Below are 15,415 nucleotides of genomic sequence, written 5' to 3'. Positions count from 1 at the left end.
TAGGATTGGTAGACATCCTTCCATGTGCAGGACAATGTCACACAAAATGCCAATTGCTCCCTGCTAAAAAATGCCAAAGATGTGCTTCTCTTTGGGGGCTTCTCCAGTCTCTGGCCCCATCCATGTTACTATCCAGTACAGCTCCAGGGCCCTCCTTGCCTACCTCTGAGAGCCTGACTCTTCCTCTCCACAGTTCCATGGGACTGGCTTGACTCCCCATGCAGTCTTTGCATGTTTCCAGCCTGAGCTGTGTGGGAGAGGAGCAAAGTGCTCAAGGTACATTTAGATGTTCCATCCTTTAGCTTCAGGTTCCTCTTCCATCCTTGGAGTGGTTTGAATTTCTGCCTCTGAGCTTGCTTGGCCAATTTTCTACATGAAAAACACACAAAATTTCTTCTCTTGCTTCCCATTCCAGTCCTACCATTGCTATAAACAAGAGAAAATGTAAAAGATTCTATATTTTACTTGGCCACAAATCGTAGCAATATTTTCTTAGATTAGTCTCCCAAGACAAAAGAAATAAAAGCAAAAATAAACAGATGGAACCTAATCAAACTTAAAAGCTTTTGCACAGTGAAGGAAACCATAAACAAAACAACCTACAGAATGGGAGAAAATATTTGCAAATGATGAGACCAACAAGGGATTAATTTCCAAAATATACAAAGAGCTCATACAACTCAATATCCAAAAAACAAACAACCCAATCCAAAAATGGACAGAAGACCTAAACAGAAATTTCTTCAAAGAAGACGTACAGATGGCCAACAGGCACATGAAAAGATGTTCAACCTCGCTAATTATTAGAGAGATGCACATCAAAACCACAATGAGGTACCACCTCACACCAGTCAGAATGACCATTATTAAAAAGTCCAAAAACGATCAATGCTGAAGAGGGTGTAGAGAGAAGGGAACCCTCGCACACTGTTGATGGGAATGTAAATTGGTGCATCCACTATTGAAAACAGTATGAAGTTTCCTTAAAAAACTAAAGATAGAGCTACCATATGATCCAGCAATCCTGCTCCTGTGCATATATCTGGAAGAGATGAAAACCATAATTTAAAAAGATGCACGCACCCCAATATTCATAACAGCACTATTTACAATAGCCAAGACATGGAAGTAACCCAAATGCCCACGGGCAGATGACTGGATAAAGAAGATGTGGTATATACACACAATGGAATATTACTCAGCCATAAAAAAGAATGAAATAATGCCATTTGCAGCAACATGAATGGACCTAGAGATTATCTTACTAAGTGAAATAAGTCAGACAGAGAAAGAAAAACACTGTATGGGATCACTTATATGCAAACTCTAAAAAATAACACAAATGAATCTATATACATAACAGAAACAGACTCACAGATATAGAAAACAAATTTATGGTTACCAAAGGGGAAAGGGAACAGAAGGAGGGACAAATTAGGAACTTGGGATTAACAGACACAAACTACTTTTACATAAATAAATAAATAATAAGGACCCATTATATGTCATAGGGAACTATATTCAATATCTTGTAATAACCTAAAGTAGAAAAGAATATACGTATACACATAACTTAATCATTTTGCTGTACACCTGAAACTAACACAATATTGTAAATCAACTATACTTCAATTTTAAAAAATTATAAAACTAAAAAAAAAAAAAGATTCTGTACTTTAGTCCTTTCACTAACTATGATGACTTTGGGCCATTTAGTCCCCTAGCAGCTTAGTTTTCTCAGTTGTAAAAATGAAAGAATCAGGCTGGATGATCTCTAAAGTCATTTCAGCTCTGTGCTTTTACAAGATTTGTTATGTGATCCTGGCACACTTTACATTTCTTCCTTCGCAACAGTCCTTTAGATTTTTTGCTCATAATTCAGAAATCAGTGGAATCTTTAGTGAAGGAAATGGCAATAATGAAACTAGATATTTCATACCATCTTGTGGCATGTGTTAATTAATTATCAAGCTATATGTAGCAAAAAAACATACATTTTATTATTCTGTTTTCTACAAAGGATTAATCTCCCATCTGTTCTTGCTTTATTAATACATTTAGGAAATATTTACTAATCATCTTCTGTGTGTCAGGCACTGCTCTAGTACAACAGTGTCGAAGATATAACAGTGAACAAAATAAACCCAACGCTTTGCATAGAGCTTACACTTAGATCATCGGTTCTCAAAACGTGGATCCCTGAAAAATATCTCTGAGGGTCCAAGAGGTTAAAAACATTTTATGAATAATAATAAAGCATTATTTGACTTTTTCAGTGTGTTCACATTTGCACTGATGGTACAGAAACATTGGTGGGTTAAATCTCAAGTGCCTTGGCATGAATCAAGGTAGTGGTACCAAGTGCACTAGTAGTTACTGTTTTCTCCACCACCACACACTTGCAGGAAAAGAAAAAAAAGATCAGTTTCATTTAAGAAGTCTTTAATGAAGCAAGAAAAAGTAACTTTTATATTAAATTTCAGTCTTTGAGTATACATCTTTTTAATATTCTGTGCGATCAAACAGGAAATACACATAAAGCACTTCTGCTGTGTACAGACGTACAATGGTTGCGTTGAGGAAAAGCGCATGTGATTATTTGAATTGTATGCTGAACTAGCCACTTTTTAAAATGAAACCCCATCTTTCCTTGAAAGAACAACTGGAAGATAAACTATGGTTATTTAAACATGAAAATTTGGCAGACTTTTTTTGAAAATGAGCCAAGTAAGCCTGCAACTTTCAGGAAAATAACTGACAGTGTTTGTTGCCAAAGATAAAATTCAACTTTCAGGAAAAAATTAGAATTTTGGAAAATCTGTATTTTCCAAACCACTGTTAGTTTGACCGCTTCCCCAAACACCAAGAATTCTAATCAGATTGGTGGCAATGTTAGCAAATGTGACTTTTTTGATATTGTATAATGAAGTGTGCCAACATTGGAAGATCTACGTAGCTCAGCAAACTGTTTTCCAAATGATTGACACGTGATGTTTCAAAATCACGCATGCATTGAAGGTCCATTAAAGGTGTGAGAGAGACATTACATTTCAATGTGACAGTATGAAACATTCATTGAGAAGGGGAACTGCGCAGTTGAGGCAACGTGGACTCAGCTTTCAGATCTTCTTGGTAAACCTGATGCATCACCGTGCTGCCCAAAAGACTTGTGTGGCTGTGGACACTATCCTTCTGGAGTTTTCCACCTAGCTTTCACCAAGACCTCCCATGTTGTGAAGAATTCCATCACAAAGAATCAGTGGCTTTTAACACCCAGCAGGGAATATGCCACCAAGACAAGAATTGGGAGCCTGCATGGGAATACTGGCCAAGAACTCAAAGTGGCCACATTGGAAATGTTAATCAAAGGAATATTTAAAATCGATCAGATGGGAAGATGGTTTTTTGCTGGAGGGAGGGCCTGCTATTGGTCGGAAAGCATTGTGCTACTTTGACTTGGCAATGACATTGTCCAATGAGATAGGAGCTATTGAAAAGGCTGTTATTTAGCCTCAGCACATGAAGGACAGAATTTATTCTAACTGTACTTATTTAGCATGAAGTACTGGTTTAACAGCTTTGTCTGCCCTGGCAGTGAGCAGAACTCTCATTCTCACATGAACTTAATGATGACAGGCTCTTGGGTGACAAGTGGTGTGACCTTTGCAGACATGATTGGAGCTGGAATGCTGGTACAACTGACACCATGTAACTGCAGCCCAGGCCCAAAGCATCTTGCTTGGTCACTACATTCTGGTGTGACGGGAGCAGTGGTGGCTTCTCTGATGATATTGGGGGAGCAGTCTCTTCTCATTGGAGCTGCATGGTACACAGCAGCCATCCCGGGAGGCCTCTCCACTGTTCCATGTATGCACCAGGGAGAAGTTTTTGAACATGGGGGCACCCCTGGGGTAGACCTTGGTCTTTGTGTCCTCACTGGGATCTGCTTCTGTACATGGTACCAGTCTGTACTGAGTGGCAATTCATGGTAGATGAGTTCTTTTCAGCATGTTCCTTCTGTATGACACCCATAAAGTAGTCAACTAGGCAGAAATAGTAACAGTGTAAGGAGTTCAAAACTATGATACCATCAGTTCCATGCTGGGAATCTACATCAATGCATGAAATACATTTATGTAAGTTGCCAGTATTCTAGCAACTGGAAGCAACAGGAAGAAGTGAAGTGACTCAACTTCTGACTTCTTTAATACATCAGATACCTTGCTTAATGGGCATGTATACTCATGAAATGGTTTGTACAAGCAGCTCTCACTGAAGATTAGAAGATAAAAGCCTGTCAACATCTTTCAAACATTCCAGTAATGTGGTGCTTCAGGTCTGCCTTTTCCTCCAGAGGACAAATTCAGTAGTTCTTTTCCAAATAAGCACACACATTCCCAGTTCTCATGCTTGAGTAATTCTGAACTTTTTAATCATTGTGAATACTGAGGTTTCTGTTGTAAGAACTGAAGCATTTTATCTATTTTAAAAATTATTTGGTTAAGTGAAAATTAGCAAAATGCGTTTACCTACATTTTTTTTGGAATTTAGAACATTAACAAGTAATATCATAAGTGACACAGAGGTTTGATAAAGGGACCAGAGAGAAGTAAAGGGTCACCTGCAGTCTTTCTTTGAATACTTAGGTTTTAGCGCTTGTGTAATTGTGGTGAGCTAATGAGAAGGGTCTGGGCAAACTAGTCATTGCTCTTTTTTACATTTGTCTACTGAACTTATCAGAAGCATTGAGCACAGACATAGGTGATTCATTCTCCCACTGTTCCTTCTCCGTGCTCTTTTTACAACACAGATGTGAGCATGTTTGGTTTCTCATTGTTTGACATTGGTAGCACAGTCCAGAATGTTAATCATATAAAGAATTCCTGATATATATAATATAGCCATAATCCCTGACACATCATATATACTATATACGTGTGTGTAAATTTTATTTTTGAATCTTCTAGAACAAAAATATCCTTAAAATTTTTCTCAGCATAAAATCAAAGCATGAAAATAGTTGCATTTTCAAGTATACAAACGATATGCTCCTCATTTTTGAATTTTTTATATATTTATCAAAATATTTAATAGAATATATACTTGCCTTTCTCATCTCTTCAAGCTTTGAAGCTTTCATCAGAAAAGCCTCTTTGTAGCTTACACTTGAGATTTTGAGAGTAGTTTTTCTTCTAAGATGTGGTTTCTCATGTTCCTTCTCAGACTAAGCCCTAAAAGGGAAGGCAAAACGAGGCTTTCTTTGTGAACTGTATCAATCAAAAATGGTATGGGGAAAATGCTTCTATAGAGCTTTCCTGAGCAGAATTTTCCTTCTCTCCTGTGTAGACCGTGGATTAACTCTTTTGTGACATTTGTAAATTTTTTTATACATTAGAGTTATTTTTGAAAGTTACTTAATCAATAAAATAAATGTGTCTGATTATTAAGATGACTGTTGCTTCTGACAAATCTTTATTACAGTAATCCAGATATAACTGTTCTAGCCACCTCAAGTTATATAGGATGCTTATTTCTGAAATAATAACAATTCCAGCCAGATGATTAAAAAAGGTTCAGATATATTTTCAGATTTTGTACTGCAACTATCCTTTAAGAAACTATTACTTGTTGAGCATTGTATCAGAGGAAAATACACACAATTATGCAAAAATGTTATTAGAAGACTCCTCACTTTTACAACTATGTATCTTTGTCAGGCCGGGTTTTCTTCATAAACTACTGAAACAACATATTGCACTGATAGAATGAGAAGATATAAGAATTTTTGATTAAGTGAGATATTAATGAGATTTGAAAATGTTAAACAATGCCATTCTACTCAGGCCCTTTTTTTTTTTGTTTTGGAAAATATAATTATTTTTCATAAAAATGTTATGTATGGTAATATTTAATGAATTTATCATTGCTATTTTAAAATAATATAGTATTTAACTCTATTAGATTTTAATATGTTCAAGTGAATAAAAAATTAAAATTTATTTCCTTCATTTCAACCATTTAATAAAAATGTTATTATGGGATATACTATGCTTTATACATTATGATATCTATTATTTTCAGGAGAGAAATGGACACAATGTGTTATGAGACAAAGCTCTACCCTTTCTTTTCAATTGTCTTTATTAAAGGGACAATTGTATAGCTCTACTTGTATACTTATACTGTTTTTAATGTTTTCTTAATTAGTATTAATTGAATACCATATTTACAACTGAAGGTAATTTGACTATTTACACATTTGCACATCCGAATAAAAATTTCAGGTTTATGTATATTTATTATATGCCATAGAGAAAAACAAAGATTTGCTATCAAATGATTCTCCTTATTACACTGCCTTTTGCTGCAAAGAACAATATGGAATTTCTATTTCTCTTCCCTCCTGCCAATGTCATCAAACAAATGGCTTGAAACTGAGCACCTTAGCCTAAGAAAGAAATTTTTGAAACTGAAATTAAACATAACTTTCCTTTATCACAGAAGTTGATAAGGTACCCCATGAAGCTGTACCCCACCCCCTATTCTTTATCCTTATTCCTTAGAATAGCACTAAGTGGTCTCCACATTTTTTTACGGTGATAAATCCACTCTAGGATAATCTCTCCCTAGATCACTGAAGTATACAACTAAAGCAACCCAAAGAGGGAACAAAAGCACTAAAATAGTATCAAATAATCATCACCTTCTATATACCAGGTGCTTTATATATAGTATTGTTAATCTCAAAAGAACATATAAGGTGGGATTTATTATATTCATTTTTCAGATGAGGAAAGTAAGTTTCAAAATTCTGCCTGAGTCCAGGTTGTTAATAAGTGGTAGATCTGGAATTCAAACACACAACTGTGTACCTAGGTACTACTGATCACATGGTCAGAGATAACAAATGTGAACAGGACTTGAAATCAAATCCTCTATATCCTGCTCTTTCCATTACACCAGGTACCTCATGGATAACTGACGTCACTGCAAGTAATAATAAAAATCACAGTATCCAGAGTAGAAAGGCAACCTACAGAATGGGAGAAATATTTGCAAATTATATATCTGATAAGGGATTAATATCTAGAATATATAGAAAACTCCTAAAACTCACCACTGCCACCATCAAAAAAACCCCAATTTGAAAACCAGCAAAGACTTGAATAGACATTTCTCCAAAGAAGCTATATAAATGGCCAATAAGCACATGAAAAAAAAGCTCAACAAAACTAATCATTAGGGAAATGCAAATTAAAATGAAAATGAGATACCACCTTCCACCCAGTAGAATAGTTAGCATAAAAAAACCAGAAAATAGTTAAGTGTGGGTAAGGATTTAGAGAAGTTGGAACCCGTGTGCACTGTTGGTGGGGAAGTAAAATGATACGACTGCTGTTGAAAACAGTATGATGGTTCCTCAAAAAATTAAAAGTAGAATAACCATATGATCCAACAATTCCATTTCTGAGTATATATCCAAAAGAACTGCAAGCAGGGTCTCAAGGAGGTATTTTGTACATCTATGTTCATAGCAGCATTATTCACAACAGCTAAAACATGGAAGAAACCCAAATGTCCAGTAATGGATGAATGGATAGGCAAAATGTGATATATGCATACAGTAGAATATTATTCAGCCTTAAAGAGGAAGAAAATTCTGACATATGCTACATGAAGTGAACCCAGAGGATATTATGCTAAATGAAATGAGACAGTCATAAAAAAAAATACCATGTAATTTCACTTATATGGAGTACTTAGAGTAAGTAATCAAATTCATAGAAACAGAGAGTAGAATTGTGGTTGCCAATAGCTGGGGAAAGGGTGGACTTGGGAATTATTGTTTAATGAGTATAGAGTTTCAATTTTATGCAATGAAAGGAGTTATGAGGATGATTGTAGGTGATGGTTGTACAATATTATGAAAATATTTAATGCCAATGAACTATGAACTTAAAGTGGTTAAGATGGTAAATTTTACATATATTTTACCTCTATAAAAATTGGAAAAAAAATAGACCCCAGAGAGCTCCCTTTCTGTGCACATGCATCAAGAAAAGGCCATGTGAGGACAGAGCAAGAAGGTGGCAGTCTGCAGGCCAGGGAGAGAGCCCTCACCAGAAATCAAATCAGCTGAATCTTGATCTTAAACTTCAGAATTGTGAGAAAATAAATTTCTGTTATTTAAGAAAAAAAAATCAACAGTTACTGAGCTTTTATTATATCAGGCATTATTTCAAGTGCCTATGTGTAGCAACTCATAAAGTCCTCCAGACAATGCTATGAACCAAGTCCTTTTCTTATCCTCATTTTACAAAAGAATGAAGTGAAGCACAGAAAGATTAACAGATTTGCCCAAGGTCCATATTTATTCCTTCTTGTATAATTTAGTACATTTGAGAATATTGTCATCTTATTGAAAGTCCTTTGGCAGTATTATGTATTTATTTGAAGAAAAAAAATCATTCATTGCTTCAATGATCACTTCTATACTGAAGACCTCCAATTATGCATCTCTAGTCCTAATGTTAAACTGAGATTTGATTTACAAACTGTGTTTTTCTCAATATTGTCAAATCTATTGTCATCTTTTCCCAATGTCCATTTTTCTCTCAATTTTCCTAATTGCCCTATGTTTCATTTTTACTTAGTGCTTTATTTCATCACCAGCAATTTGTTCCAAACAATCCTTCTGTTTTTTGGGAAAAAAAAAAACCCTTAAGCCCCACTTACTGCTATTCACAGGGATGTTTTTCTAGTTCAGGTTTAAATTATCTCTTGCCAGAATTCTTCCACATCTTGCAACTGATGTCAGACTAATCTTCCAGTCTTCCAGAAATGTGAATTCTATCCTTTTCTTAAAAAATAAATACACTATCCTGTTATTGCCTTCAGAATCAAGAGTCTCCCCTATATTAGTTTCCAGTTTTGCATGATTTGGATCTGTTCCATACACTCAATTTTATTTGCCACTGCTACTCAACTTAAAACAACTGAATAGCTTTCTGTGGCGATAGCTTTATGCACTCTCTCCAGCATCCATTTTTGCTTCTGCTTGTGCTGGTCTCTTCTCCTAGAAAAATACTGTTCCCTTCATTTAGGCATATCCCAAATACTACCCATTCCTCGAGACCTAGTTCAAGTACTATCACCTTCCTGAATGTCTATGCACTTCACCTAGTCATTTAAATACACTTTGATGCAATTTTTAGAGGAAGCAATAATGAAGAATTGGATTAAGGCTTGTGTATACTCTAATTTTTCAAACGTTAGTTTCTTCTCCAGAAATTGTAACCCTTGTCAGGTCATTTCCTCCCTTTCTAGCACTTTAAAAAAATTGAGATGTATTTCATATAACATAAGTCACCATTTTAAAGCATGTACTTCAGTAGTTTGTAGTATTTTCACTATGTTGTGCAACCACCACCACAGTCTAATCCCAGAACATCTTCATTATCCTATAAATAATCCTATACCCATTAGCAGTCAATCCATTACTTGCTCCTCACCATCCCCTGCCTCCAGCCCTGGGAAACCACTAATCTTTTTGTTACTGTAGATTTGCCCATTCTGGAATTTTATGTAAATGAAATCATACAATACACAGAATTTTTTAAGTTTTATTTTTTACTGAAGTGTAGTTGATTTACAATATTAGTTTTAGAGGTACAGCAAAGCAATTCAGTTATACATATACGTACATATATATATATATATATTTTTCTTTTCAGATTCTTTTCCATTATAGGCTACTACAAGATACTGAATATAGTTTCTTGTGCTGTACAGTAGGTCCTTGTTGTTTATCTATTTTGTATATAGTAGTGTTTATCTGTTAATCTCAAACTCCTAGTTTACCCTCCCCTACCCTTCCCCCTTGGTAACCACAGTTAATACATGGATTTTTTTTTTTTCTCAGCTAATTTCTCATCAAATTCTGCTAACTCTACCCCCCCCAAAATATCTGAATCTGACATCGCTTTATCTCCACTATAGCCTAAACCACTGTAACTGATTACCCAGACTACTGCAACAGCCACAAACTGATCTCCCTGCTTTTACTCTTGGCTCCCCCCAAATTTATTCTCCACCAGCAGCCAGAGAGATACAGCAAGATAAGAAGCCAATGCTTAAAACACTGTGGCTCTCCATCACACAGTGATGAAATATAAGTTCCTTATCACAGCCTGGAAAGTTGGGGTGGCCACTGCAATTTCTTAAACTAAGATAACAGTGAAGTTTGCAGCATCGATTGACTCTTCCTTTCATGAATGGTTTCTCTGTAGCATGCAGTGCTGTTTGATAGCATTTTACTTACAGTAGAACTTCTTACAAAATTGGAATCCATCCTCTCAAACTTTCCTAATGCTGCTGCTTTATCAACTAAGTTTATGTAATATTCTAAATCCCATTTTCTGGTTCAACAAACTTCATAGCATCTTCGCTAGTAGTTTCCATCTCAAGATGGAAATTTTTTTTTTTTTGCTCATCTATAATAAGCAACTCCTCATCCATTAAAGTTTCATCATGAGATTGCTGCAATTCAGTCACATCTCCAGGCTCCATTTCTAATTCTAGTTCTTTTGCTGTTTCCACCGTATCTGCATTTACTTCCTTCACTGAAGTCTTGAACCCCTCAAAGTTACCCCTAAGGGTTGGAATCAAACTTCTTCCAAACTCCTGTTAATGTTGATATTTTAACTTCTTCCCATAAATCACAAACTCTCTTAATGACATTTAGAACTGTGAATCTTCCAGAAGATTTCCAACTGACTTTGTCCAGACCCATCTGAGGAATCACTATCCAAGGCAGCTATAGCTTTACAAAATGTATTTATTAAATAATAAGACTTGAAAGTGGGAATTAATCCTTGATGCATGGACTGCAGAATGGACACTGTTAGCAGGCACAACACTGTTGAAAACAACACTAATTTTGTGTACATCTCCACCAGGACTCTTGGGTGACCAGGTTCATTGTTGGTGAGCAATAATATTTTGAAAGGATTTCTGTTTTTTCTGAGCAGTGTCTCAACATTGGGGTTAGAGTATTCAGTAAACTATCTTGTAAACAGATGTGCTATCATCCAGGGCTTGCTGTTCCACTTGCAGAGCACAAGCAGAGTAGAGTTAGCATAATTCTTAAGGGTTCTAGGATTTTCAGAATATTAATGAGCATTGGCTTTAAGCCACCAGCTTGTGTTGGCCCCAAGAGTCAGTCTGTCCTTTGAAGCTCTGAAACCAGACACTGACTTCTCCTCTCTAGCTATGAAAAGTTCTAGATGGCATATTCTTCCACTATAAGGCTGATTCATTGACATTAAAAATCTGTTTGGTGTAACCACCTTCATGAGTTATCTTAGCTAGATCTTCTGGATAACTTGCTGCAGCTTCTACAATACTACTTGCTCCTTCACCTTGTACTTACTTTCCTCAAACTTCATGAACAAACCTCTGCTAGCTACAGACTTTTCTTCTGCAGCTCCCTCACCTCTCTTAGCCTTCACAGAGTTGAACAGAACTAGGGTATTGCTTTGGATTAGGCTTTGGCTTAAGGGAACGTTCTGGCTGGTTTGATCTTCTGTCCTGACCACCAAAACTTTCTCTGTATCAGCAATAAGGCTGTTTTGCTTTCTTATCATTCGTGTGTTCACTGGAGGAGGACTTTTCATTTCCTTCGAGAACTTTTCCTTTGCATTCCCAGCTTGGCTCACTGACACAGGAGGCCTAGCTTTTAGCCTGTCTCAGCTTTCGACATGCCTTCCTCACTAAGCTTAATCATTTCTAGCTTTTGTTTTACAGTGAGACACGTGATTCTTCCTTTCACTTGAACACTTAGATGCCATTGGAGGGCTATTAATTGGCCCAATTTCAGTATTGTTCTGTCTCAGAGAATAGGGAGGCCAGAGGAAAGGGAGAGAGATGGGGAATAGCCAGTTGATGGAGCAGTCAGAACACACACACCATTTATTATGTTCTCTGTCTTATATGGGCATGGTTCATGGCACCCTAAAACAATTACAATAGTAACATCAAAGATCACTGGTCACAGATTAGCATAAGAAGCATAATAATAATGAAAAAGTTAGAAATACTGTGAGAATTACTAAAATGTGACAGAGACACGAAGTGAGCAAATGCTGTTGGAAAAACAGACTTGCTCTACTTGAGATTGCCACAAACCTTCAGTTTGTAAAGGATGCAGGATCTGTGGAGTGTGATAAAGTGAAACATAATAAAATGAGGTATGCCTGTATCCAGAACCAAAAAATCTTCGTCTTTGCAGAGGTCCTATGTGTGCTTGCTGTGGCCGGCTTTCAACACTCGCCAGACACCTTACAACTCTACCTTAGCCTTTATTTCCTGCTTTCTTAGAGCCTTCAGGGCAGCAGGAGGTGAGAGTTTCAGGCTTTTCTGGGTCTTTCCTGAGCATGCACACAGCCCTAAGTATGAGTTTGGCCTTCTACAGTCTCAGGACTTTGTCAGTTTTGTAAGTTCTTACAGGACACTCATTCCCCAGTCTTTCCTCACAAGCTTTTTGTTTAGTCTACTGTTTGCCCCAGCTATTAACTGACCACCTCAGGCAGCAGCAGCCTATATGACATCAGACTTATAAATATTTTCAACCAACACCCTTGGGATGGACCTTTAGCACTAGGCTAGTTTGGAGTTAGGCAAAATAAAGACATGCCTTTGAGCCATCATTCTAGGGCACCACCAGGCAGATCAGAGAAAATAATCACAATTCTTTTCTCACTCTGGTACCATTTTACAAATAAGGAAATTCAGGTATAGAAGTAAGTAACTTAACTTGTTCAAGATACCTGGGTGGTAAGTGGCAGGGCTAGTATTCAAATTCAGACAGTCTGGCTTCAGTATTTGATCTCACAATCACTGAGCTACAGTATCTCCTTCAAAGCGGGTCTTCCAGAGTCCTCCAATGCAAAGGGTGTAGAAGGCCTATTACAGCAAGCCTAGACTGGGACCGGGGGCTCAGTCTTTTCAAAGTCAATTTGTCTCATCTCTAGCATTTGAAAAGAAAGCCTGTACTTTGATTGTCTAGCTCCCCCAAGGTTGCTACAAAAGTTGTTGATGCGGTATCCTTATCACTTCATTACTTCTAACATTCAATTCTAATTGGCTCAACTATTTCATTTTACCCAGGGAGGACACTGCAAGTAGCCAATCTTGGGGCTTTTAGCCACTGAGGAACCAAAGACCTTTAATTCCTTTACTCAAATAACACATTCTAAACGAAACAACCTCAGTGTTTTGTTTTGCTTTTTAAATAGTTAACCCTATACATTCAACATGACTCTTACCTCCCCCTTTCTAAGGGAGATCTTTAATTAGGATTTAGAACTATTCTCCATATAAATACTTTAAAAAAAAAGTTTACAACACACAGCTATAGGTGTTAGGGAGTCATTAAATGGGAAATTTGCTTTTTAGATGGTTCTAGCTACAGCATGGAAAATGAAAGATTAATTTTAAGGGGTATATGCCTGAAGGCTGGATGATAAAAAAAAAGGCCATTATAACAGACAAGGCAAAAGATCAAAAGAAGATGAATGCAGGCAGTAGTAATAAGCATTGACAGGAGAGAGCAGAGTTTTAAAAATTTAAGAAGAGTCAAACTTGGTAATTTTGTTGGTTATTTTCCATTTGCCCCACAGAACCGTTTTCTACCTTTCTCTGCCCTTCTCTGTACCCTGTAGGGTGGCTGACTCTACAGACTGAATCATCCAAGGTCCCGTACTGGCTGGCTTTGGATTGGGCTCTTTTAAAAGGAGGCAGGTAAGAGACTGGCAGGCAGGGGGATTCTCTCCTCTGCTTGTGGCCACACTTGTATTTAGGTGGCCCCTCTTCCACAGCTACAGCTCTTTCTGGGTTCTGGTAATACAGTCCTCTCCTTCTCCCTCTTCAGGACAAGGGATGGTAATAGCTTCCAGCTGTTGCTGGTCTCCGGGTACCTCATAAATCTTGATGACTCCCTTAATTTCCCTGACCTCCATAAATAGTTCTTTGGTTAAACTCTCTTTAATTAATAAGCCTTTTGAGTCTTTTTTCTGCAGGGACCTGGACTAGTAGTGACTGATGGGGAGTGGGGAGAGGAGTACAAAGAGTTGAGGTGACTCCCAGGTTTAGATTCTTTCCTGTCAAATGGATTTTTAGCATTTTCCTGAATGCTTTGTGAGGACACACTCTGTTCAGATTACTTGGAATCTATCCCTAACACCAACAATTTGATTGGCATTCTCAGAAGGAGATTTAGGCAGTTTCTCCAGAACCACGTATGGTGCCTGGTGTAGAGGAGCACTCAATAAATGGATTTTCTCTCTCATTGTCTGTGAACTCTCCTGTCACATTATTATAGGCCCTTGTGCACTCAAATTTTGAACTCAGCATTGGTCTGGCCATTATTAGTTTTATATCTAACTTTGAGTTCTAGATTTTAAAATGTGTATGGAACAGTTAAAAAGGGCTTTGTAAAACAACAAAAAAAAAATCCTAACTGTAGTGATTTTTTTTAATTGAAGAAATTAGGAATATTTAGCAGTGAGAACGCATTAATGCAAATTCCAATACCAAGCAGTTAGCCGAGGGCTGTAGTGTTTTCTTGACCCAATTACAAAATTTTCTCTCCAACAATTCAATATGATGAACACTCTATTCTTCACCACATAACAATCACTTCAACTCAAAATAATTTAGTTGAGGGAATCTTCACAATTCTTGTTAAGCCATAAACAAAATATATCCCCACTGTCTACACTGCCTTTATGCCTACACTGCATACCCTACATACTTCAAATATCCTAACCACCCCTATAGAAGCCTGCCCTGTATCCTGCACCCCTAGAGTGCACATTAGACTCGCCAGGGAGCTCTTTAAAAATACTCATGCCCAGACTCCACCCCAGGCCAATTAAATCAGCATCTCTGGGTAAGAGACCCAGACACAGATATTGTTTAAAAGCTCCCCCCAATGATCCTAAAATGCACAGAGTTGAGAACAAGGCTCCAAACCATAAAGTAAAGCAAACAAGATCACACAAAAAGATACACATATCCACAGAAGGTATAAACGCAAGATACCTTGTGTCCAGTAAGCTGTTTAACCCTTGTTAATGAACTTCCTAGGAGCTCCCCCCATCCACCCCTGGGCCATTAACCTTCAACTTCTGCACATTGGAAAGTTGACTGAGAGCCCTTTAGTTGGTTTTGCTTCCTTGTTTGACAAATGTGGTTTGTTGACAAGCTGCCCAGAACATAGTAAAAAAACAACCACAATTAAACCTGCCTGAGTCAGCGGTGGTTTTCCCAATCAGTGAGGTTTTTCTTAGAACCCTAAGAGGATAAAAAAAAAGAGCATATAAATGAAGGAATCAAACAGACTCACAGGTAATTA

General features: G+C 37.1%; 1 pseudogene; it reads left to right on the top strand.

Annotated features, from left to right (window-relative positions):
• The first annotated feature begins 2,718 nt into the window (after window positions 1-2,718).
• Window positions 2,719-4,631, top strand: LOC102520249 (annotated as a pseudogene).
• Window positions 4,632-15,415: the final 10,784 nt, after the last annotated feature.

The sequence above is a fragment of the Camelus ferus genome, chromosome 2, assembly GCF_009834535.1.
Source record: "Camelus ferus isolate YT-003-E chromosome 2, BCGSAC_Cfer_1.0, whole genome shotgun sequence".
Classification (NCBI taxonomy): Eukaryota; Metazoa; Chordata; class Mammalia; order Artiodactyla; family Camelidae; genus Camelus; species Camelus ferus.
Note: the sequence above shows the minus strand (reverse complement) of the source record. Positions and strands in the feature narration are given on the sequence as shown.